This window comes from Lutra lutra, chromosome 1, assembly GCF_902655055.1.
Source record: "Lutra lutra chromosome 1, mLutLut1.2, whole genome shotgun sequence".
In the NCBI taxonomy this organism is placed as follows: domain Eukaryota; kingdom Metazoa; phylum Chordata; class Mammalia; order Carnivora; family Mustelidae; genus Lutra; species Lutra lutra.
The window spans coordinates 95323426-95350613 of record NC_062278.1 but is presented as its reverse complement, the minus strand read 5'-3'; the positions used below and the strand labels follow the sequence as shown (position 1 = coordinate 95350613).

Genomic DNA, 27188 nt, shown 5'->3' with positions numbered 1-27188 from the left:
AGAGAGAGAGAGGAGGAAGCAGGCTCCCTGCGGAGCAGAGAGCCTGATGCGGGACTCAATCCCAGGACCCTGAAATCATGACCTGAGCCGGAGGCAGAGGCTTAACCCACTGAGCCACCCAGACACCCCATTTTTTATGTCTTGAGTCAGGATGCTGATGGCCTCTTACAGTAACTGTCCTCAGCATAAACATTTTTCACAGAAATACTATCTAGATTCTGCATCCCATTATGTCAGTTTGCCTTCTTACTGCTCATGTGAAGCTAGATCATTCGATTGAGGTGTGTGCCATACTTCTCTGCCTCAGGGGTACCTTCTCCCTGAGACTGTTAGACTATGCTGTTCTACAACATAGTTTCATCTCATGGTTTATCATCCATTTATCATCCTTGCCTGAATCAATTACCATACTGGGAAAACAGTGATTTTTCTAATTCCAGGATTCACTCTGCTTTCATGAACTGGCAGGATTTTTCTTGTCCAGGAAATATATTTTGGATTTGTTTTTATTCAGTGTGTTATAATCCAGCACCATCATTATTCTTTTGAATGCCTGATTTTTTCCCCAAATTCCTCTCGTCAAAGTTCCTTCAAGCTAGCTCCTGTATCCTCTTGACAGGTCTCAGACTCTAAAAGTGCTTGTTTGCTTTATGGCATCTTGAACTTCTGTCGACCCAGAGTCATTTTTTTCAAGGAACCCTACCTTTTATTGAAAAAATGGTATTTAGAAAGCAACATCTGAGCTCAAGGTACATGTTACACTGAGGTGTCACTGTGTCTAGGCCCTTTCAGTAGATGGGGCTGGAAATTAATTTTTTTTTTATCAAGAGTTTATACTGATAATCTCCAGTTCAAAGCCAACATCACATGATTCTTCCCTTCACTTCACCTCATTCCATATTTTTATCTCCCTTCTCCCAAAGTTAGAACCTCGTTCCCAATTACATTAGTATGTTGATTTATTTATTATTCTGGCTCTAATACATATATATTTTTTAAAGATTTATTTATTTATTTGACAGACAGAGATCACAAGTAGGCAGAGAGGCAGGCAGAGAGAGAGGAAAGGAAGCAGACTCCCCGCTGAGCAGAGAGCCAGATGGAGGGCTCGATCCCAGGACCCTGGGATCATGACCTGAGCTGAAGGCGGAGGCTTTAACCCACTGAACCACCCAGGTGCCCCTGACTCATATACATATTAAATAGCTTCTGACTTAATACACTGGACCATTGCCAATAACTAACAATGAAATAAAGGGCAACATGTCTTTCCCACTCTTTTTGTCCCTACAACATATCCCACTACCATGTACAGTCAGAGCACTGTCTTAAGTTACCAAACTATCTTTTTTTTTTCACTTTGTGTTTATGTAACCAACTTGTTTTTATTAGTTGCTCTTTGTACATTCAATTATAGGATTTGCTTTGTTTTCATTTTATGTAATTGAATATGCAAAATATTTACATGGTTTAAAGTCAAAACTATATATAAAAGAATACCCAGGAAAGTCCAATTTCCTTCCTTATCCCCCTCCAACCATACCCACCACCCACTTGCCATTTGTTTCTGGTTTATAGTTCCTAAATGATTTGCGGAGGTGTTTCCTCTGGAAAAATTACTAGATGTGAAACTGCTAGGTCAAAGGGTAAATGCTTATAAGCTTCTGTTAAGTATGACCAAATCTCCTCCATAGCGACTGCAGACTTCCTTTTTTACCCTTATCACAATAACTAGTCTTCATTTGTTACCATAGCACACTGTTACAATACTATGAACTATATTCCCTGCACTGTACTTTCCATTCCCATGAGGGACTGACTTTATAATTAGAAGTTTGTGCTCTGAATTTGCTTTTGCCAATATTACCCATTGCACCACCCATCTCCCATCCGGCAACAGCCAGTTTGTTCTCTGTATTTTGGGTTTGATAGTTGTGTTTTTAAGAGTCCTCATGTAAGCGAAATCATGTGGTATTTTTGTCTGACTTATTTCACTTAGCTTAATACCCTTTAGCTCCATCCATGCTGTCAAAAATGGCAGGTTTTCATTCTTCTTGATGGCTGAGTTATGTTTGGACTTCTCTTTATTTTTTGTGTATCTATTACAGGTTTTTGATTTGTGGTTAGCATTGCGTTCATATGTAACATTAAAAAAAATTTTTTTTTATTTGACAGAGAAAGAAACAGCAAGAGAGGGAACACAAGCAGGGGGAGTGGGAGAGGGAGAAGCAGGCTTCCTGCAGAGCAGGGAGCCCGATATGGGGTTCAATTCCAGGACCCTGGGATCATGACCTGAGCCGAAGGGAGACGCTTAGCAACTGAGCCACCCAGGTGCCCCTAACATTCTGTGTATAGCAGTCTATATTATATTAAATTAATGGTCACTTAAATTTGAACACATTCTAAAAGCACTGAACTTCTATACTCTCCTCCACATGTTATGTATGTCATATTTTATTTATATCTTTTTATATTGTGTATCCTTTGACTAATTTTTGTAGATACAAGTGTTTTTAACCTCCCCTGGCTTTATTAGTGGTGAATCTACTACCTTTATTATATGTTGGTTTTTACCTGTGAAATTTTTTCCTTTCATAATTTTCTTTCACTTATGGCCCTTTCTTCCTACTTAAAGAATGCTGCTTAACATTTCTTGTAAGGATGGTTTACTGGTGATGAACTCCTTTAACTTTTGTTTGTCTGGGAAACTCTACCCTTCAATTCTGAATGACAATCTTGGTGAAGAGTATCCATGGTTGTAATGTTTTCCTTTCAGCACTTTGAGTATATCATCCACTCCCTTCTACCCTACAGAGTTTCTGCTGAAAACTGAGCTGACATTCTTATGGGGTTTCCCTATGTATAACTATTCTCTCTTCTGTTTTAAAAATGATCTTTAATTTTTGCCATTTTTATTATTATGTGTTTTGGTGTGGCCCTTCTTGGGTTCATCTTATTTGGGAATTTCTGTGCTTCTTGAACCTAGATGTCTTTTTCCTTTCCCAGATTAGAGAGATATTTCAGCTAATATTTATTCAGATATGTCTTTTGGTCCCTTTGCTCTCTTCTCTTTCTGGGATCCCTATAACGTGAATGTTATTATACATGCTGATGTCACAGAGTTCCCTTGACTATTCTTGTATTTTATTTTCCTCTTTTCTTTTGGCTGTTCACCTTGGTTGTTTTCCATTACCCTTCTTCCAGATTGCTGATCAATTCTTCTATACCCTCTAATCTGCTGTTGACTCCTTTTAGTCTTCATTTCAGTTATTGTATTTTAAAAAAAGATTTTATTCATTTATTTAACAGAGAGAGATCACAAGTAGGCAGAGAAGCAGGTGGGGGTGGGGGGAAGCAGGCTCCCTGCTGAGCAGAGAGCCCGATCCAGGGCTCAATCCCAGGACCCTGAGATCATGACCTGAGCCAAAGGCAGAGGCTTAACCCACTGAGCCACCCAGGCACCCCATCAGTTATTGTTATTTTTCAGCTCTAACTGGTTTTTTATTTTTTCTATCTCTTTGTTGAAGTTCTCACTGAGTTCATTCATCCATTCTTCTCCCAAGTCTGGTGAGTATCTTTACGACCATTACTTTGAACTCTGTGTCAGGCATGTTGCTTACCTCCATTTCATTCAGCTCTATGATTTTTCATCTGTTCTTTCATTTGGGACATATTCTGCTGTTTCTTCATTTTGTCTAACTCTCTGTATTTGTTTCTATGTATTAGGTAGGTCAGCTGTCTCCTAGTTTTGAAAGTAGTGGCCTTGTGTAGAAAAGGTCCTATGGTTCCCAATGGCATAATCCCCACTGGTCAACCATACCAGTTCTCCAGGGGTATCCCCTTTGTGGGTTGCATCAAACCTCCCATATTGGTTGTGCCACAATCACTGAGGGCATGCTGGTGGATGGGGCTGGACTTTAGCCCAGCTGGATAAAATGACCTCCTTCACTTAATGTGGGTGCCCTAAGCAGAGTTTACTGCTCATGCTGTTGAGAGGCCCAGCTGCAGCTGTGGTGGGCTCACTGGTGAGTGGGGCTAGGACTCAGCCTAAGCATCTGCAGTTAACCTCTGCCATGGTGGTAGGCACACTGAAGGGCAGAGCTTTCTCCCCGAGGAGCTACCTAAGAGGCTTGGATTATTTTCTCTGTCTCCCTAGGGCACAAATCACTTTGGTGTGGTGCCTGCAGAAGCAGGTAGGTTGTGTGGGATGGGTCTGCAGGGGAACTCTGGACCAGAGCACACAGTGCTAGCAAGGTAGATGCAGAGTGTTAGAACTGGCTCCTGCAAGTGTCTGGGTATCTAGGCAAAGGCAGGGTAAGAAAAATGGCACCCACCAACACTTTTGCTCCAGGAGAAATCTCCTACAGATTCCTGTCACTGCAGCACATGTTATAAGATTAGTTGATAAACCTCCTTCATGTATACCACAGGTGCTTTTCAAACTACAACTTCTGGGCTGTGTTTCTGGGAAAGTCATTTATTTTTTAAAACATTTTTATTTATTTGTCAGAGATAGAGAGAGAGTAGAGAGAGAGAGAGTGAGCGTGCACAAGCAATGGGAGTGGCAGGCAGAGGGAGAAGCAGGCTCCCTGCTGAGCCAAGGAGCCCAGATACAGGATTCAATCCCAGGACCCTAGGATCAAATACCTGAGCTGAAGGCAGACACTTAACCGAATGAGCCACCCAGGCGCCCACTGGGTCCTGGCTCTATAAGGGCAAAGATTTGGTTTCCTGTCACGCATTGGTTCTCCCAGAGTTAATCCGGGGCTGATTTTCAAAGCCAGCTATTAAAGGGTCTTGTTTTCCTAGGGTGGGTCCCCAGGCCCGGGAGCCCGGGATACCCAGTGTGGGTCTGATCCCCTCACTCTTCCATGCTTGTGATGTCCCTCCTGTTTGTAGTGAATCACAGCAGGGAGTTTGGTTCCAGACTGCATTTCCACCCATCCAACCCTTTTTGATGTGGCCTTCCCTCTGCAACTAGCAGATTTGTTCTGCCAATCCTCAGGTTTTCAGAGTTAGTTGCACAGATATAATTGTTGCCTCAGTGTGTCTGTGGGACATGATGTGCTCAGGATCCTCTTACTTTGCCATCTTTCCCCTCACTATCTTTCTTTCTTAAATGACAGTTTAACTAATATTGAATTCTAAGTTGAAATATTAGTCTCTTGTGTTCTAAATTCTATTGTTGATGAGAAATCTGTCAGTTTAGCTGTTGTTTCTCAAAGGTGTGGCAGAAACTGTTAGCAGCTCTCAAAATTTATGTTCCCTTCATTTTCTGAAGCCCAGAGCTAACCTGTATTTCCAGCGAGGGAAACTCCTTTGTAGTTAGGTATGGACACATAGCTGATTTCTAGCCAAAGGGATGTAAGCAGATGTGACATTACCTACTTCTGGGCTGAGCTCACCCCTCCTTCCTGTGGGCAACCAGAGCAACTCCAAAGAACACATGGTGAAGGCAGTAGAGCCAGGTCCCTGAATGTGCAGAGCCACCCAATAATCTGAAATTACCCATCCGCCACCCCCGACAGGACTGTGACATGAAAGAAATAAAGTTGTACTAAATTTGAGCCATTATATTTCTGATCTATTTGTACAGGACTTTAGCCCATTCTACTTAATACAATATACTTCTACTTGGTTCTTTTTCATATTTTTCCCCTCTTGCTGCCTATGTCCCTACTTCTCTTACAAAATTTTTATTCACTGTAAGCTTTCACTGTATCTTTTGCCTGCTGTCAGCCTCATGTAAATATTCTGAACCAGAGCACTGATTTATGAAATGTGGTATTCTGCAAGTACTTGTATTACAGTTATTGATGGCTCAACTACCTCGTGATTCAGCTTGGCCCAGGGGCTTTTTCTGCCGAGAACAGGCACAAAGCCAATCATTCAGCAATTTGAACTTCTTACCTATAAAATTAATTAGCTTTCATTTGACTTTGTCCAATTTGTAAGTACCCAGTTTATCTAGGTTATTTTGACTTGTTGGCATATAAATACATATACACAGTACATCACTAGTCATGGATTAAAACTGATTAAATAAAACTGGGTTCCAGGCTGACCTCTGAAAGGCTAACTGATAAAAGCTATCCATACCAGCACCATATCCTTTACAATGTCTCTGTATGATCTTCCAACCATCTAATCGTGGTATCATCTGAGCTAAACTATGTTTCCCAAGGTTGTCGATTATTACATTACTTATAATTAAATCAACAGTATGAGAAAATCAAGATCTATGTGCCCTGCTTCTTCCAGATCCCTCCAAATGCTCTTGAACAAATCAGGTTATACTGATATGATTCAGTTTTCCATACAGTTACCATTAACTTTAACCCAATGCTCTATGTTTGCTTAAATATAGTAAATTAATATTCTGATGATGTATATTTTAACATATCCCTCCCTCACAAAGTGACTGTGACTTTTCGTTTACTCAAAATTCCACACATATATTTGCCTCTTCATCATTTGGTGGGAACAGATAATTAATGTAAGTACAATGCTCAGAATTAGGGCAAAAGGAGTTCTATACCTCATAGTAGTTGTTTGCTTTTTGCTACCAAATTTTAAGATATCACTAAATAGGAATATACCTAAAGAAATTAACAAATACGGGAAAGCTATCCATAACAGCAACAGTTAAAGGATCATAAGAATGGGTGTTGTTTGAGAGAAGGATTTGCTTGTGAACTATTGTTTGCACCACCACCAGAAATGTCCAAATACAGATGGGATGACTGCTTAGCCAACATGCTCACGTCTTGTTGTCAAAGCACATCTTAACTAGAGACCGCTTCTTAGTTCTCATGATTATCATCACCTTTGGTCTTGCTCTTAAGCAAAGAAAGAGTGACCATACCATGACCAGGAAGTACCGATCAGAAATATACGCTCAGTATTCCTGAGACTTTACCCAGAAGTCCCAAGCTACAGAACACAGCTCTTGGGATGACTTAGCAGCCACAGAGATGTGAGACTGCTCAGGTCCAGTTACTTATGGCTTCTAAAACCAAGGCTCTGTTTGTCATTGCTGAGAAAGTGAAGCAAGCCAGTCACCTCCGCATCACACAGTGTGGGGTAACCTAGCCAATCAACCACAAGGGCACCAAAGTCCCGCACCAGCTTTCTTCACCATCATAAACACTTGCCTCATTTGTCTCTATTCCCTCAGGTTTCAAAAAAGATAATATACACATCTCCTCAGAGTGATTTTTGTTTCTTTAAAAGCATACACTAATGGTGGAAGTTTCAGAGATTAAAACAAGTTTTTTGGGGCGGGCAGATCCCTTAAGTCAAATAATTCTACCTAAATATATATGGTGCTTTTTAGTTTATATTTTACGGAGATTGTGTGATTCAAAGGGTCTAAATCGTGCTCCTGAACCTACATTCCACGAACGATATCAAGATGTTATATCTTGATATATAACGATATCAAGTGTTAAAACTGAGTAATAGTTTTTTCCCTAATAATTTTTCCTTAATTTGAGGAGAAAGTGCCCTATGAAAAAGAGAATATTAACAGAATAAAGGAAAACATATGATCATCTTGAGATGCAGAAAAGGCTTCTGATAAAATTCAACACCAATTCACCATTTAAAAAACAAACAAAAAAAACAAACCTCTCAGCAAAATAAGAATTGTGGGAAATTTCCTCAACTTGAGAAAGGACATCTATCATCATATTTAATTGTGAAAGACTGACCACTTTCCCCTTAAAACTGGGAACAAGACAAGGATATCTGCTCTGATCACTTCTATCCAACATTTTTTGTCCTAGACAGTTCAGTAAGGCAAGGGGGGAAAAAAGGGCACAGAGATTAGAATGGGAAAGTAAAACTATTTATAGGTGATATGTATATACAGTTAACACTAAAACTATGGGTTTAAACTGTGCGGGCCCATTTACATGTGGATTTTTTTTCAATGAATATATGGGAAAACTTTTTAGAGATCTGTGACAAGTTGAAAAATCTCAGACAGAAACTGTGTAACTTAGAAATATCGAAAAAATTAAGAAAAAGGTATGCCAAGAATGCATAAAATAGATGTAGATACATTATACTATTCTGTTTTAACATTTACTACCATAAAATACACACAAATTTATTACAAAAAGTTAAACTTAATCAAAACTTACACACACACTTACAGGCCATACATGGCACCATTTGCAATCAAGAGAAATGTAAACAAGCATGGAGATGCAGTGTGAAATCGTAGCGGCATGAAACTAACTAGTACATACTGTACTACTGTAATAATCTCATAGCCACCTCCTGTTTGCGGTGGCTCAAACGTTGCGACTATCCCCTTAAAATGCCATGTGATGCCAACTTAATCATCTCCACATGAGCCACTTGCCTCTGCAGTAAAAGGCTTTTCGGAGTAAAAAGTGGTTTCTCGCAATTCTTCTGTATTCTTCATCATGTTTAGTGCGATACCACAAACCCTGAATAACCTGACAGAACCCATATGAAACCCAGAACCCCATGAGTTCAACACCAAGGCATTAAAGTGGCCTACTTGCCTCCAAACACAATGTCCCCTTTTCAGCCTCTGGATCACGGTACTCTATGGAAAGGAATGTCAATGCTATGGAAGAGAATGCTGGTGGAGAGAACGTCATCAAAGTCTGGAAGGATTACACCACTGAAAATGCCATCAAACCTGAAACAAACTCCTGCTTGAGAAAACTGTGTCCAGGTGTTGTGCATGACTTCACGGGATTTAAAACAGAGCCAATCAAAGAAATTATGGAAGAAGCAGTGGATATGGCAGAAAAAAAAAAAAAAAAAGGTAGGGGTAAAGGGTTTCAAGATATGGATTTTGAAGAAATTCAAAAGCTAACAGACACCACACTAGAGGTATTGACAGAAAATGACTTGAGTGCTTCCAAACCTGGGCTAAGATGATGAGAAAGAAGATGTAGAGCAAGGAGTCCCAGAAAACAAACTGTATCTGCCAAGCTGGCAGATTAGACAGTCTGGCAGACAATAAGGGTTCTGCTTATTCAAGATTGCTATTTACTTTTACGATATGAACTCTTCTGTAATACTAGCACTGAAGCTAAAGCAAATGGTGGAAGGAGGACTGGTACCATATGGAAACATTTTAGAGATGTGAAAAAGCAAAAACATCAGACAGAAATTACAATGTATTTCCATAAAGTTACACCAAGTGTGCCAGCCTCTCCTGACTCCCCTTCCACCTCTCCACTTCTGCCACCCTCAGCCCTCAATGTGAAGACAAGGAAGAGGCAGACCTTTACAATGGTCCACTTCCACTTAATGAGCAGTAAGTAATCATCATGCTGCAGAGTTAATAAGCCTACCTGTTGTGTGTGTGTGTGAACTCTTTGTATGAAAATCTAATTAACTGTATGGCAAAAACCGTAGGACACATTTTTATGCCATCACCAATATCATCACCTAAGTATTCATCATATAAAACATAGTGCATAAACTTGTATAGAAGTGGAAAGCCTCTCCTACACAGCATAAGCTGAATGATATTTAATGTAAAATTAATTATATGTTGTTTTCATATTGTTTTATACCTTTGTTTTTAAAGAATAACACTACCATACAATATGTCCCTCTCTCTCCTAATTGGAGATATTGTGTATCAGCCCATCACCAAAGGTAAGCGGTTTTAAAAAATGTAATGTTTCCAATATTGCATTACAAATTGACTGTAATACTGTATGCCATAAATTTTTTTTTTTTTTTTAGATTTATTTATTTGACAGACAGAGATCCCAAGTAGGCAGAGAAGCAGGCAGAGAGAGAGAGGAAGGAAAGCAGGCTCACCGCTGAGCAGAGAGCCTGATGCGGGGCTCCATCCCAGGACCCTGGGATCATGACCTGAGCTGAAGGCAGAGGCTTTAACCCACTGAACCACCCAGGCACCCCTGCCATAAAATTTTTTAAGATTTTATTTATCTGAAAGAGAGAAAATGTGAGAGGCAGGGGTGGGGGGTGGGGAACAGAGTAGGAGGGAGAGGGGGGGGAAAGTATCTCAAGCAGACTGCGTGGTAAGGGCACAGCTGGGCACGGGGCTTGATCTCACAACTCTGAGATCTGACCTGAGCTGAAACCAAGAGTTTGCCACTTAACTGATGAGCCACCCAGACCCCTGCCATAAAAATATTATAATGATTCATTAATTAACATATAGGCTAAGCTAGAAAAGGCAATTATATTGTTGTTTCTTTGTTACCAATGCATGAATCATCAGACCTGTAAATAAACATGAATTTTTTTTTTTAAAGATTTTATTTATTTATTTGAGAGAGAAACAGTGAGAGAGAGCATGAGCGAGGAGAAGGTCAGAGAGAGAAGCGGACTCCCCACGGAGCCGGGAGCCCGACGTGGGACTCGATCCTGGGACTCCAGGATCATGACCTGAGCCGAACACAGTCGTCCAACCAACTGAGCCACCCAGGCGTCCCAGAAACATGAATTTCTTTTTCACATTATTTTTCATTTTCAACGTCTAGTGTTAGCAATATATATAACAGCTACAGTGTTTTTACCATATAAAACAATACTGGTGTAGGTACTGACAGAGAAATGATTCATCTTGTAAGCAAACAACATCAACTTTGGGATCAGTAAATACAGTACAGGGCACCTGGGTGTCTCCATCAGTTAAGCATCTGCCTTTGGCACAGGTCATGATCCCAGGGTCCTGGGATCAAGTCTCACATCGGGCTCCTTGTGCAGTGAGGAGTCTGCTTCTCCCTCTGACCCTGCCCTGTCTCATGCTCTCTCTCTTTCAAATAAATAAATAAAATCTTTAAAAAAAAATAACAATAGTACAGTGCTATAAATGTTTTTCCTGTCATGATTTTAACATTTTCTTTTCTGTAGTTGACTTTATTGTAAGAATACAGTATATAATACATATACAAAATATGTGTTAATCAGCTGTTTATATTATTGGTAAGGGTTCTGGTCAAAAGTAGGCTACTATTAGTTAAGTTTTAGGGAATCAAAAGTTTTATGTGGATTTTCGACTATGGAGGGGGTAGTTCAGCACTTCTAACCCTTGCACTGTTCAAGGTCGACTGTATAGAGAAAATGCTAAGGCAACAACCAAAAACATACTGGAATTAATAAATTAACTTTATTAAGGTTACAGATCAATTTTTTAAAAGTTATATATATACACATATACATATATAAAAGCAAAATTTTAAAATGTAAAAAATACCTTCTGCAATAGACTAAAAATCATCAAATATATAGAAACAAAACTCTTAAAATATGTACAAAACATCAATGCTAAATACTGTAAAATATTGCTGAGAGAAACTGAAGACCTAAATAAATGACAAATACACCTTCTCCATGAATAAAAAAATTAATACTAAGATAGCAATGCTTCCCAGATTGACAGATTCAATATAGTCCTGATCAAAATCCAACTACTTTTTTTTGTAGAAAAATCAACCAACCTGATTCTAAAATGTATAAGAAAATACAAAGGACTGGATAGTCAAAAATTTTGAAAAAGGACAAAGTTGGAAGATTTACAATACCTGATTTCCAGACCTATTAACTGCAGAACCAAAGACAGCTTTGTGGTACTGACCTAAGAACAAAGAGAACAGATTATAAGATTCACAAGAAAATACGAAAGGTCCATTTGACTTACAAGAAAATACCAATGTTATTCAATGGAAGAAAGGAAAGTCTTTTCAACAAATGATGCTAGACCAACTGGATAAGTGTGTGTGTGTGTGGGGGGGGGAAGGACCTCAATCCCACCTCATACTATACACACAAGTATTAATTCAGGATGGATCACAAGTTTATTTATTTATAAAGATTTTATTTATTTATTTAACAGACAGAGATCCCAAGTAGGTGAAGAGGCAGGAAGAGAGAGGAGGAAGCAGGCTCCCTGCTGAGCAGAGAGCCCGATGTGGGGCTCCATCCCAGAACCCTGGGATCATGACCTGAGCCGAAGGGAGAGGCTTTAACCCAGTGAGCCACCCAGGCGCCCCAGGATGGATCACAAGTTTAAACATAAAAGCTAAGACTAAACCCTGTAGAAGCAAAACAAAGGGGCATATCCTTGCAATCTTAGGTAGGAAAGTATTATTAGGCAAAATGCAAAATTACCAACCATAAAAAAAAAATTGACAAAGAAGAATCAATAAAATTAAAATCTTCTGCTCATAAGAAAATGAAAAGGCAAGAAACACCCTGGAGGAAATATTCACAATGTATGTATCTAACAAAGGACTTGTGCCCAGACTACAAACACATACATATACATGTAGATAGAAATCAAGAATAAAATCAAGAATAAAAAGACAAACACTCAAAACAAAAATGGGCAAAGTACTTGAAAACACACTTCAAAAGAAAAATGTACAAATGATCAACAGCAAATGAAAAGGTGCTCAACATCATTAGTCATTAGGAAAAAGCCACTTAGAACCACAATGACATACAATTTCATACCCATCAGAATGGCTAAAATTAAAATGACCAGTACCACGTATTGGAAAAGATGCAGTAGTGTGAAGTGGTATAATCTCTTGGAAATCAGGCTGGCACTTAAACATACACCCATCCTATGATTCAGTGCTTCCACTCTCAGGTATTTACTCAGGAGAAACTAAAATAATATCCACCCAAAAACTGGTGTGACAACACCATATGCTGGTGAGGATGTGAAGCAACAGGAACTCTCACTGCTAGTGGGAATGCAAAATGGTACAGCGACTTTGGAAGACAGTTTGGCAGCTTTTTTCTTTTCTTTTCTTTTTTAAAGACTCTGTTTTTAAGTAATCTTTACACCCACTGTGGGGCTCAAACTCATAACCCAGAGAGTCACACACTCCACCAACTGAGCCAGCCAGGTGTCCCTTAAATGTATTCTTATCATACAATTGTCCTCCTTCGTATTTACCCGCAGGAGCTGAAAACTTATGTCCACACAAAAGATTGCTCACAAGTGTTTACAACAGCTTTATTTGTAATTGCCAAAATTTGGAAGAAACCAAGATGTCCTTGGATAAACTGTTATTATTCAGTGCTTTAAAAAGAAAAATGCTATCAAGCTACAAAAAGACATGGAGGAAACTTAAATGCATATTACTAAGTGAAAGAAGTCAATTTAAAAAGTCTACACACTTTATGATTCCAAGTGTATGACATTCTGGAAAAGGCAAAACTAGAGAGACAGTAAAAAGATCAGTGGTTGCCAGGATATAGAGGGGTGGGGAGGGAAGAACAGGCGGAGCACAGAGATTTTAAGCAGCACTCTGTATGATATTATAATTGTGAATACATGTCTTTATGGATTTGTCCAAACCCACAGAATATGTACCACCAATAGTGAACTTCAATATAAACTGTGGATTTGGGATAATTATGAATCTGTCGATGTAGGTTCAACAACTGCAACAAAAGTAGCACTCTGATGTAACAGGGGAGGCTGTGCCTGTGTGGAGGTAGGGCATAGATGGGGAATCTCTTTGGAAAATTGTACCTCCTGCTCAAGTTTGCTGTGAATCTAAAATTGCTCTAAAAGATAAAGTCTACAAGACAAACCATAAGTGACTCTTAATCTCACAAAACAAACTGAGGGTTGCTGGGGGGGCGGTTGGGAGAAGGGGGGGTGGGGTTATGGACATTGGGAAGGGTTTGTGCTATGGTGAGTGCTGTGAAGTGTGAAAACCTGGTGATTCACAGATCTGTACCCCTGGGGATAAAAATATATGTTTATAAAAAATAAATAAATAAATAAAGATAAAGTCTACAATAAAAAAGGATTGTAGATTAGGAAATATTTCTCAGATATGTAAAAGCAGAAACCATAAAAGAAAAAAAAATGGGTAACTTAGACTTCATCAAAATTTAAAACTTTTTTTTTAAAAGGCACCATTAAGAAAACAAAAAGCTAAGTCACAGATTCAGAAAATATTTGCAAATCACATCAAATAAAAGACTTTCTTAAAGAATTTCTTAAAACATGAATATTTTTATTAAACATTTAATTTTTTAAAAGATTTTATTTATTTGAGAGAGAGAAAGCATAAGCAGAGGGAGTGGCAGGCAGAGGGAAAGGGAGAAGCACACTCCCTGCTGAATTTATTAAACATTCTAAAGAATATTTTTAAAATTTTGAAACTAAGATAACAGTGACAACCCAGTTTTAAAAATAAGCAGATTTTTTAAAAGATGTATTTATTTATTTATTTAGATAGAGAGCACAAACAGGTAGAGAGGGAGGGCAGGCCCGCAGAGCAGGGAGCCTGGTGTGGGGCTCAACCCCAGGACCCTGGGACCATGACCTCAGCCGAAGGCAGACGCTTAACCAACTGAGCCACCCAGGTGCCCTGAAAATGGGCAGAAGATTTAACTAAACATTTTGCTAAAGATATGAGCACACGGAAAGGTACTCAACATCATTAGTCATTAGGGAAGTGCAAATTAAAACTGAAGTAAGGTATCACCACACATCCACTTGACCCGTCATAATTGAAACAACTAACAATACTGAGCATTGGCAAGAATGTAGGGAAATCAAAGCCCTCGTGTATTGTTGGTCAGACTCTAACACTGTACAGCCTCTTCTGCAAAAAGTGTGGCAGTTTCTTAAAAACTTAAATATAAACATACCATATATGATCCAGTAATCACACGCCTAAGAATTTACCTAAGAAAAATAAAAACACAGGTCCACACAAACACCTGTTCAAGATTTATAGTGGCCCCAAATTGGAAACAAAATGTCCATCAACTGGTAAGAGGATGAACAAAATATGGTACACATCCATAAAACTAAATACTATTCAACAATTCAAAGGGACAAGCTACTGATGTACGTGGTAAAGTGGATGAACCTCAGAACTATTAAACCAAATGGAAGAAGCCAGACACAAAAAAAACTGCAGATTTAAGGATTCCATTTATAGGAGATATCCAGGAAAGGCAGAAGATAGAGAGTAGATTAATGGCTGTCTTGGCTGTAAGCTGGCATGAGCAAACTTCGGGATGATGGAAATGTTTTGAAATTAGAATGTGGTGATAGTTGTAAAAGTCTATAAAAAATAAAAGAACTGTACCGTACCCATATGATAGAGGATTTTAGGGCATGTAAATTATACCTCAGCAAAACTGTTGTTGTTTTTTAACTTGTACAAGAATGTTTGTAACAGCTTTATTCATCAAAATGGCCCCAAACTGGAAACAACCCAAATGGTCTTCCAAGGAGAACAGATAAATTGTGATAGATTAAAAAATGGAGTATTAGTTATTAATAAAAACCAAATTACTGAAACACACATGAAAGAGTCTCTAAAACATGTTGACAAAATGCAGTTTTGTTCTATTTATACTGTATTCCATTTATAAAATGTATATTATATTACATTTATATGAATTTCAGGAAAAGGCAAAATTCATTTATGGTGCTGGAATTCAGAACAGCAATTGCCTTTGGGGTAAGGAGACTGCAAAGGGGCATGAGAGAACTTTCTGGAGCATGAAAATGTTCTGTATCTTTTTTTTTTTAAGATTTATTTATTTATTTGAGTGAAAGAGAGAGTGACAGCAAGTAGGGGTGGGTGGGAGGAGTAGAGGGGGAGAGAGAGAGAGAGAATCCTCAAGCAGACTTCCCCCTGAGCACAGAGCCCTGATGCCTGGCTTGATCCCAGAACCCAAGATCATGACCTGAGCTAAAGTCAAGAGTTGGATGTTTAACTAAATGAGTCACCCAGGTGCCCCAAAAATGTTCTGTACCTTGACAGGGATGTTGTGTATCTGGGTGCATACACTGATCAAAACGTAACATTTACAGATCTGTGCATTTTACTATATGCACCTTGATGAATTTTTAAATGATTAAGAATGCCCTCCAGGGACGCCTGGGTGGCTCAGTTGGTTAAGCCGCTGCCTTCGGCTCAGGTCATGATCCCAGGGTCCTGGGATCAAGTCTGGCATTGGGCTTCTTGCTTGGCAGGGAGCCTGCTTCTCTCGCTGCCTCTGCCTGACACTCTGACTGCTTGTGTGCTCTCTCTCTCTCACTCTCTCTCTCTGACAAATAAATAAATAAAATCTTTAAAAATTAAAAAAAAAAAAAATAGAAATGCCCTTCCAAACCCCACAAAAACCTTACTACTAGACCAACTCTGAATCATTCATAACTTATTTCCAGAAGGAATGGTATGTGTCTATTTGGAAATTGTAACATGCCAAACAGTTAATAAAAATGAGTGGCTAATGATTTAATACTTATTTTTAAATGTTTTAATTATATTATGTGATATATATATATATATATATATATTTAACTTATTTGTGTTATGGAACAGAATCAAACTCATTTACCCTTTGTATATTCATTCACTCATTTCCTCCAAAAATATTTAGGGAGGGCTAAAAATATTTTCCGGGCATTCCAACTTCAAATTGCAACTCAATCACAAAAACAATATTGACAGTTCACTTTTTCTTCACATCAGAATCAGAGTGTGCCTTTCAGAACTATGTCTGCTTAACGTGAGTTTCCTCATCTGGTCATGGGAAGAAGTGGTGTCAGACAACCTGACTGTCTCAGACTTCTGAAGCAAAACCACGTTTGGTGCGAACCAAGTCCAGCAGATACAGGACTAGTAAATGAGGTGGTCATTTCAGGCTTCCACTAACTACACGTCCACACACATACACACACACAGCTGCTCCCCTCCACCCTGAAGCCTCTCACTGGACAGTGGCATCTTTTATAGCTCAGGACTCAGGCTAGGAGGAAGGGACCGCTGCCACCACAAGAAGCTACCACCCTTCCGCCCCCAACCCCCGCTTAGAGGTACAGCTTAGAGTCTGCTCTCAACCAGGCCTGCAGATGTGATGATGAATGAGGCACGACCTCTGCTCCCCAGAGAGTCTGTCTACAGCACACATGTGCCAGTGCACAGGAGCATACAGTGTCAGGGTACCTCCTACACTCCTCTCGTATCTTCTCAAGACTGTTTATAATATTTGTGGCTTTTGAACCAGTATCTCCACTCCAGGAATTTATCATAAGGAAATAATCAGAGCTGAAGGAAGTACCACATGAGCAGCCTACTTGGGCAAACTTGTAATTGCCTACAGAACACCATCCTGCCCCAAAAGAATCAAAACAACTTAAATGCCTGACAACAGGGAAGTAGTCAAATGAATCATGATGGTCACACTACCTGCAGCCATGAAAGATAAGCTTTGTGGGAAAGCATAGCGGAAAATGCTGACGAGATAATGTTAAATGACAGAAGCAAGCTAAAAGCTGTATATATCAGGGCTCTGGGGGAGGGGGGTGGCCCAGGGTGGAATTCCCCCTGCTTCCCAAAGATTCTGCTGATCCCGGAATCAGTGTTACTGAGGGGAGTGAGCTCTTGTCCTCAGACAGTCTTATGGTAGGGGAGATGGGAGGCTGAAAACCAGTGGTACAGAGAGGACTACCCCAATACTGGTTGAACAGGAAAAATGTACGTATATACACAGATCAGGGGTAATCAATGCCAGGCCCTCTATGTTTGGTAAGATTGTGGCCTTGTAAATCAAGACTTCTCAAATCTGTGTGGGTCTTGTTAAAAAATGATTGTGGGGGTAACTGGGTGGCTCAGTTGATTGAGCATCTGTCTTCGGCTCCAGCAGTGATCCTGGGGGCCTGGGATGGAGCCCGAAGTCCAGCTGGCTCCCTGCTTCTCCCTCTCCCTCCCTCCACCGCCATCTCCCTGACTCGTGCTCTCAAATAAATAAAAAACCTTTTAAAAAATGGATTCCAATTCAATTGGCATGGGCCTAAGATTCTGCATTTCTAACAAACTTCCAGGTAATGTCCAGCCTGCTGGTCCATGGGAGACAGACAGACACACACACACACACACAGAAGAGCATGGCTAGAGATGGACACATCCTGCAGGACAGCCAAGCTAAACTAACTGACTTTCTGGTTGGTCACAGCATGGGCGCATTTACTTTTTATGCCTCCCCATGCCGAAAACGTATTGCTTTTGTAATCAGAAAGAAAACATTTTACTATTCAAAACCTGGGACCTGGTAATTATTCTCACAGGCGTCCATCCCCAATAATGGGAAACGGAATCAAAAGGTAAAAATCAAAAGGTAAAATCAAAAGGTAAAAATGTGGTCTTTACTCACAACACTTCTAATACCAGATGTGAGGTTTTACATACCAAGCTGTTCTGACACTGCCCAGAGTTAGTGCATAGCCCCAAGGGTGGGGGTTAGTCCCCCCAAGAAGGCCGCTTCTCATTCCAGACACCAGCCACAAGTCCAGGTTGTCACTTACACTTCTACCAAGCTCAAAACTGGGGGTTTCCACAATGCCCCCCTCGAGTTAATGATTTAACAGCTCACAGAACTCAGGGTTACACTTGATTATTCCTGGTGTATTATAAAGGCTACAATTCAGAAACAGCCGAATGCAAGAGATGCACAGAGCAAAGTGGGAGGAGAGCAGCTTCCACACCTGTTCTGGGCACATCACCCCCAACCCAGCACCTTGAGGTGCTCACCAACCCGAAGCTCTCCGAATCCCAACACCTAGGCACGACTGATTAAGTAATTGGCTGTTAGTGATTAAGAGAACCTATAGCCCCTGGGCAGAGAGGGGCGCTTGAAAGCTCCACCCCTCTATCCACAGGGTTGGCTCCTCTGGCAACCAGACCCCCTCCAAGAATCCTCTCATTCGCATAAATGCCTTTATAATGGAAAGGAGCTTATTCAGAATAACAAAAGACACTCCTTTCGTCCAGAGCTCGGTACCAGAACTGGGATGAAGACCGAATGTATTTATTTCTTATAATATTGCAGAATCAAAGGTTTATGTATGGGCAAGTTAGAATGATACACAGTATCAAAAAATAAGCACTTATCTAGTTCTCTAATATTAAGAGAATAGCTCAAAAAAGGTTGAAATAGCATGTAATTACTACACACTGTATTTGTAATGACATGAAAAAAAGCAATGGTAAATTTTAATCACAGTATGAGAACTTTGTTAAAATGTTAACATAAAATGAATTAAATGTTTACAACATGTTAAAATCATTATTTTTTTAAAAAAGCAAAACACAACAAAACTGGCAAGAAACAGGACAAAATGTTCATGTCTTTGGGTCCTTGAATAGTGGGGGTAATAGAAGATTTTTTTTCCTTTCACCTTTCAAGAATAAAATAAGATGGAAAGGAAGGAGCTTGCGAGTGATTAGGATAAAGGGATCCAAGGGTACCCATGGAAAGTGAAGGAGGCAAGCGCATACAAGGGCAGGTGACAGAAAGCAGGCTTGGGGGCTTATTAGCTGGGGGGTGGGGTGCGAGTGTGGCGCTGTGAGAGAACTCGCTGGAACACCTGGCTGGGAGTGGAGGGAGAGAAATGGGAGAAGGACACCGGGTTTAGTCAGGCAGGCTGGACGGCTGAAGCTACAAATCTGGATATGGGCTGGAAGGAGGAAGGGGTCCAACAGCCCACTCCCTTTCTCCCTGACCCCAGCTGGCACTCCCACGGAGAGGTCTGGGCAGAAGCTGTCAACAGGGGAGCCACTGTCTCTGATGGCTGGAGGGGGCTGGCTGCACCACTCTGCCTCCTTGGGCACAATGGATGCCTTCTGATTCCTAGGAACACCCCAACTATCATTCTCTCCCTTTCCCTCCCCAGGATGTCATGCCTCCTTAGAATTCCTTGAGGACGTAAGGAATACACACTCACCTTGACCTCCTCTAATAAATGCCTGCTGCGTTCCCATTTCTGGCCTCATTCCCAGCCTGATCCTCACTTTGCTTTGGTACTTCTCCTGACAGGCAACGAAAGGCAACAGAAACGAAGACAAATCTGCACCACTGCCTGATGATCAAACTAGACAGCTCCCTTTAAAACTGCAAAATACTATGGAAGTATTAGTTAACAGCATCTTCATTCCTTCTCCAAGCTAAAGGATAAACCTGCCAGTGGACCTGCTCTATGATTTCACCGCTCAAGAGAGGCAAATTGGACACACGGCTTCACTGTACCTGTATCAGGATTTCACAAAATTTTTGTAAGCCTCTCCGGACACTCCTGTGAGACACACTGATCCCCAGCTTACGGAGGGCGAGGCACTGGTAGCACAGCACCCTCCATCTGCCCCAAGCCGCCACAGAAGGTGGCAGAGCTGGGGCTGGGACTCCTGTGTCCATCCCCCTAGTCCACGCTGACATCAGCCTGTTCTTCCACAACAGGATGAAGTCTGCACCCACATGGAACGCCAGGAGATTCCATCTCTTTTCCAGAGTCAGTGCAGATTTTAATCCCCCAACAACAGAGCCAAAGCTCAGGGTCGACCGCCATGGGCCCAGGCCTTACTCTTCATCAATTCCAAAGCTGCTGCTGCACCAGACACGCTGTGAGCATTTGTCATGGAGAACATTTCTCTAAGGCCACAAGTCTGCTCAGATGGGCAGCCCTTGGCTCACTCTGAAAACAGAAGGGTCAGAGCTGGGAACCATCTCTCCCCCGTAGCCTGCCTTCTAAAGCCATGAGGGAAAATCCTAAAATAAAGGCAAAAGTGAAGGAGGCAGGGCTCTACCAACAACAGTAAGAGTTAACCCCCAGTGAATCCTTATATTGTAAGGTTTGATGTGCCATGGAATCCACACAGCCCTACAAGATGGGGATTATTATTACCGCCGTTTCACACAGGAGAAAACCGAGGCTCAGAATGGTTTAAAAAAAAATAGGTCAAGGACACACAGCTAAGTAACAGAAGAACCAGAAATAAATCCAGCCATCTGGCAACAGTCCACATGCAGGATTGCTCTGCCTCACCTCTGTTAGGTCTAGCCAATACCAAGCAGCCCGCTTTCCCCTGCCATCTGTCTGTGTGACCCGGTCTTAGTAATCTCCTCTCTTGTGGGAGCACTTGTGGGAGCATGCACCCACAAACTTGAATCCGAGTTCTCCTGAAAGGGTGCAATCAACTGGGTATTCCAGCATATACCAAACACCTCAGTACTAAACTTGTCTTTCAACTAAACAAGGCATTCTACTTACAGTCCTCATTTTTTCTTTTCTATCACCTAAGGTATTATATACCTATACCAACAGTTCTAGTGACAAAGACCACAAAACATCACTTGACATGTCCTTGAAACCACTCCACAAGGTTCCATTTGTGGTGTTATTTTCTCTTCCTTTTCAACCCCCTCAACCCCCAAGATCTATGAACACTTGGACTTCAGGGGAAAGAAACACAGATCAAAACAGAAGCTTCAATTGTAACAAAACTGCGGATACAGACAGAGGTGAGAATACCTGTTTCATGACCCTTAAATGAAAGTTTCAAGAGGAGGAAATTGGGCCATCCTTCATCTCATATCACAGAAATCTCTCAAAGGCTGGGCGGTGAGCCTCTCAGTTCCTCATTCCTGTAGAGCACTCAGTCAGGCCTGTGTCTAAGCAGCATGCAGGAGTAGACCTGTCCCAAGCTGGAGATGGGTGGCCAGGGAATGGAGGGTGGGGAGTACCCTTGCAAGTCCTCGGAACCCTCAGAACAGCTCAAGAGAGCCATCGCACAAGCTCGAGGATCCGTGTGGATCCCAGTGACAGGCTGCTTAAAAGAAGGAGGGCTTCTTGGTGCCCCATCCCCACGGAACACCCTGGGGTCCCCCAAGGTGCACAAGACCCATACTCCCACTCACAGTTAGTGGTTTGGATATTGGGGGCATTCCTTTTCTCCACTGTGGCTTGCCCATACATGCAACACTCCATCTGTGTTGTAGAGCAAGGGTAGGAAACTAAAGTTCTATGTGATAAGCCCAGCAGGCAGGGTGCGAGGAAATGACATACCTTGTATTCCTGTGACATGCAAACACTGCAGAGAAAACAAGCCTCTTCATTCCCTCAAGTGAGTATGTGCTTTCCCATTTTTCTTGGAACAAGAGTCTCTCGACCTATTTCTGTTATTCCCTTTTGGACAGACAAATCCACAGAAAGACTGCTCGCTATGGGAGAATCGCGGGCATGCTGGGGCCCCGCCTCAAGATGGCGGGCATCTCAGGGAGCAGAAGAGACCAGGGGAACCGGGGCATGCTACTCTGCTCCAGGGAGGAGGCTGCTCCAGGCTTGCCTCTGTGAATCCCTGGGCACAGAACAGTTCAATTTCCCAATTTGCAACACCGGTTCAGTTTTAATTCTCTGCTGCCCTGGCCTGATAAAACAGCTGATGTATGAACATGGCCCAGGCTCCGAGTTCCTAACCAAGGCAGTTGAGAGTAGTCAAAAGACGGCTTGCCTAGAATGACCAACTCGGGTGTGCACTCAGCTGTCTGCAAAAGGCAGTGCGGACAGCACAGAGGCTGGAGAATCATGTAAACGTTATGATCTAACAGATGTGAGTTTGAATCCTGGCTCTACCCTTACTAGCTGCAAGGCCTCAAGTGAACCATTAACCAACCTCTCTTAGCTATAATTTCATCTGCAAAATGGGCCAATACCCAACTCTGAGACATGTGTGAGACTTCACAAAACGTGTGTGTGTGAAGACTACCATGAACCCTTCATAAATGCCACATTTCCTTCCCCCATCTCTCTAACGAAACAACTTGGTCAAGTCTTAGCTTCTTTAAATTTCACTGACCTCATCTGTTGGAAAGGAGAATCATGCTCCGGCAGCTCTGTTCTATCCCCACAGGAAGGCATGAAGTGGTGCAGATGAAAGCAGGGTGCTTAAAAATTAGAGAAGTATGATTGACCTGATTGCCAACACCTTTTCCTTTCATTTCAAGGCCAACAAAGCACTAATTTGCTCCCCTAATGTGTTTCTACCCTTCCATAACGTGATGCAGGGAAAAGACGCAATCACAGGTGTGGTCATTCCTTACAATGGCTATTAGCAATCAACTCCTCAAGGCTGAATCCCCCCCACCCTCACACAGAAGCCAGGAAACATTATTAGGTCACCGCCTGGTCACTTAAGAGCCCAGCAAGTTTGTTTTTCTCTCTCCATGCTCTTGTTTTAGGGAACTGAGGTAGAAAATAAAGTCACTTACCAGCTGCAGCTTTCTTTTACCCACACACACAAAAAACAGCCACAGGCCAAATGACTCCACTTAAGTATCATCAAGAATTCACCATGACATTTTCCAACTGTAAGGGGATTTTTGTCAGCTCTCCTTTTCCCACACCCTGTGAGAAAACTGGGACATGCTTTGGCATTTCCTGCACGGACTGACTGACAGCATCTTTACAACTTCTTTCCACCGGTGGAACCACACCAGCAAGGGCTAGGCTGATGTGGCACTTCAACTTTCAATGACCACAGTATCATCTACTTAATTTTTCTCTTAACAGCAACGAGGCATTAAAGTCAGTTCCGCTGAAGCTACTAAGAAATGTAGGTTTATCTTTCAGGAGTATGCCCCCCCAAATTTTAACAGCCCCCTCACACAATCACCACATTTCCAAATTACTAATCAAGCATGATAGAATGAGTAGGAATTGTATGATAAATCTAGAGGGGAAAGAATGAGCAAGCTATAGGAATATATAGATATTACTGCCCAGGTCCCTCTCCTTCAAAGCAGTTCTTGGAAAGCAAAAAGAACAGAGCCCAATATTTTAGAAGTCAATTCTTTGCTAAATATTTATACATCATGATGCCTGAGGCTAACAAGGTGAAAAGGCCAATACAAACAGATAAGATCTCTTTATCAGGCAATAAGTACATCTCCACTCACCCTGTGATTTTTTTTTTTACAACATATACCTTTTATTGATGTATACCATGCTTCCAGAAGCATACACAAATCTTTTTTTTTTTTTTTTTAAAGATTTTATGTATTTATGAGAGAGAAAGCGCAGAGAGAGCATGGGGCGGGGTAGGTATAGAGGGAGAAGCAGCTCCCCACTGAGCAAGGAGCCCAGGGAGATGGGGGGCTCCATCCCAGGGCTCTGAAATCATGACCTGAGCCAAAGGCAGAAGCTTAACCGACTGAGCCACCTAGGCAACCAGTATACACAAATATCAAGTGGGTAAGTCATGTGTTTATTACTCTGAGCTTTTTTTGATGAGCATAACTTGGGAAAAAATTTGGGTAGTTCAGGAAAACTGCTAACACATTTTACACAACCTGTCTGTTGGCACAACTCAATCCCCAGCTTGCTAATACCCTTTGTATAAAAAGAGCTGACCCAGCATCCACTTGCATCAACTTGATCCCCTCAGCTCTGTCACACTCAGCAACACCCAATGCCTACAGAGAAAAAAAAAAAAAAGGAAAAAAAGAAAAAGGTAATAATAAAGCAGCACTGCAGCAGGGAGAAAAAGAAGACTTTTTAATGAGTCTAGAGAGGCAGACTTTACACCTGATTTACAAAGAGTGAGGGTCTGTGGAAGGCCTGCAATCTAGAAACATCAGCAGTGCTTTCCAAACCTACCTTCTGCACAACAAGTTCCACTGGTGGTGATGGTGTTACTTTTTTAAAGGAAAATGCCAAACATACCAAAGTAGAGACAACAGTGTGAGGAATTCCATACCGTACCCTTCCTTCATCCCAGCTAGTGACAATTCGCAGCCAATCTCCTTTGGAACTCCCCCCCCCCCACCCCTCACTTTTCCACTAGCAGCGCTTTGCAAAACTAAATTATTTGGAAGCAAATCCTCCACCTGTATTTCAATTTCAGTATGTATTTCTAAAAGATAAGGTTTGTTAAAAAAAAATCATAACACCATTACCAAAAATACCAAAAATTATCTTAATACTATCAACTAACCAGTAAAAAGTCCTTATCAGCTCAATTTTTTTATGAACTTTTCCCCTTCAAATCGGGATCCACCCAACGTTCGCACACTGCATTACTGTGTCATGTCCCTTCAACAGTGTTTAAACCGCAGGTTCCCCTTGGCCGCGATTCTGAGAGCGGCCAGGCTGATCTCTACTGGCAATTCCCAATAACTCCATACCGCGGATACCACAAAAAGATTCCAGTCTTAGAGGTTCGTCAAAGAAATCAGGCACGTATATTAAGCAGTCCTTTTTACAAATTAAATAAGTTAAAAAAAAAAATAATCTGAAAAGCAAACGCGAAACGATTTGACCTGAGCAATTCTCAGAGCCACTCAATCACGTGCCCTTTGCAATTCTGATCCGTGCACACCCCCGCCTTACCCGAGTCTGCACACCCCCGCCTTACCCGAGTCATTTGCACAAGGTGGGGCGAAGCGAAGTCTCCTGCCAGCGGGACCTTCCTCCGCGGGCTGTGTCCTTGCGGTCGCCTCTGGAATTCCGGGGTTCGGCCCTGCCGCCACCTCCTGGGGCCACCTGCTCAGGTGAGAAAAAGGGAGCTTCAGCCAACCAGTTCCGGAGGGCAGTCCCAGGTTATTGAGGGAGACTTTTGAGCCAGCCAGGACAGAAGAACCAACCGGGACGCCACGGCGTCCGCGAACAAACAGCCCCGCAAAAACCTTGAGGCTTAATCCCAGTGCCCGGCACGCGGGGGCACAGTCCCCAACGACGAAGGGCGAGGAGAGGGGTCGCAGGGTCCGCCCCAATGAACACACGTGCGTCTGTGTCCGTGATTGATTACACCCACCTTTGGGTGCCAGAAGAATGAAACTTACAGACACCATTTCTGAAACGTCATCTATTTTATAATGTTTAAAAAGCTATCTCCACTGGAAACACAGGGTGCGAGTGTCTGGCCTGCCCAGGCCACCGGGTTCCAACCCCGCACCCCGGGGCCCTAGACCCACGACAGCCCGCCAGCGCGAAGACTACGCGATAACCGCCCCCGCCCCCCAAGCCCAAGCGGTCAGGCTCGGGCGTCTGCAGCTTTCCGCCAAGGGGCCCCCGCCCCACTCCACGATCTCTTCAGTGGTAGAGAAACCCCAGCCTCTGAATCCCTGAGAGAAATTCGTCTCCCTCCCTGACGCGCACGGCGGCCGCCCGAGAAGCCGCAGGCAGCGCGGGTGCAGTCGACCGCCCGAAGCCCGAAGCGCGCCAGCTGCGGCGGAACCGCCGGCCCTCGCACTTACCCGGCGCGGCGGGGCTCCGGGCTGGGCGCGGGACCAGACACCTGCTGCGCCCGGCCCCAGGTGACCGCCGGGAGAGGGGCGGGAGCTCCGCGCGCTGGCTCGGCTCCGCCCCCAGCGCTCCCAGGAGGAGGAGCGGAGTAGCGAGCGTGGCCCCCGGGGACTCTGTTGGGACCCCGCCACCGCTAGGCCGGCTCCCACCAGGAAGTGCGGACGTCCGAGCGGGGCAGCCTTTGAGCGCGCACGCCCCGTTGCGCCCCCGGCGGGAGGCTGGCGGGAGGGACGCCGCCTGCTGACTGGGGGAAGAAAGGCGATGGAGGATGGGGAGAGCGGTAGCTGCCCGCCGCTCAGGGAGACCTTTTCCGCGTACCCGGCCTTTGAGACCCCAGCCCCAACCCAAAGAACTCCTGTATCTGCAGGGTGGGCGGGGGCCATTGGCAGTTGTCTCCAGATGAAGGTACACACAGGGTAACAGACCTTGAAACATGCATGCCACTAGGCAACCGCCGGTAGGGCACTATGAATTCACTTTTTATATAAAAATCTGCAAATAGTACATTTGCAAATAATACAATTATATTACATTATCTTTTTTTTTTCGCCAACAACGGTGCTAAAATGTTGATTTTATCCAGTAAGTATTTGTGGAACACCTACAGCTTGCCAGTCGGTTAAACGTTTAAAATGTGGCACAATTTCCTCCTCGTTTTCCTTCAGAGCCTTGAAAGAGGGGAGTGGCCTGAGCCTTCCTCAATTTCTCAGAGAGCCTGCGCCGGCTTTACAAGGAGTCTCGGAAATGCCCGCCAGAGGGCGCAAGAAGAACCCCGTGGTAGAAGTAAGTGTGCGCCGCAGAGGGAACCGAAGACCTCCCCAGAGAAGAATTCCTGAAGGAGGGGAGAGGTGAACTGTCACGAAGGACTGCAGGGTAGGGGCGCCGGGGTGGCTCAGTGGGTTAAAGCCTCTGCCTTCGGCTCAGTCATGATCCCAGAATCCTGGGATCAAGCCCCGCATCGGGCTGTCTGCTCGGCGGGGAGTCCGCTCCCTCTCTCTCTCTGCCTACTTGTGATCTCTGTCTGTCAAATAAATAAAATCTTAAAAAAAAAAAAAAAAAAGAAGAAGAAGAAGAAGAAGAAGAAGAAGAAGGA

The 27188-nt window shown here is 42.7% G+C and overlaps 1 protein-coding gene across 1 annotated transcript in view; it reads right to left on the bottom strand.

Moving 5' to 3' along the window:
- Positions 1 to 26291, bottom strand: part of GPR160 (G protein-coupled receptor 160) — a 44993-nt gene extending 18702 nt beyond the window's left edge. Inside the window, exons 1-2 of the mRNA XM_047730283.1 lie at positions 26047 to 26291; positions 25206 to 25333 (exon numbers count right to left, since the gene is read on the bottom strand). The gene's annotated coding sequence lies outside the window, so the exon portion shown is untranslated. The remainder of the gene's footprint in view (positions 1 to 25205; positions 25334 to 26046) is intronic.
- Positions 26292 to 27188: the final 897 nt, after the last annotated feature.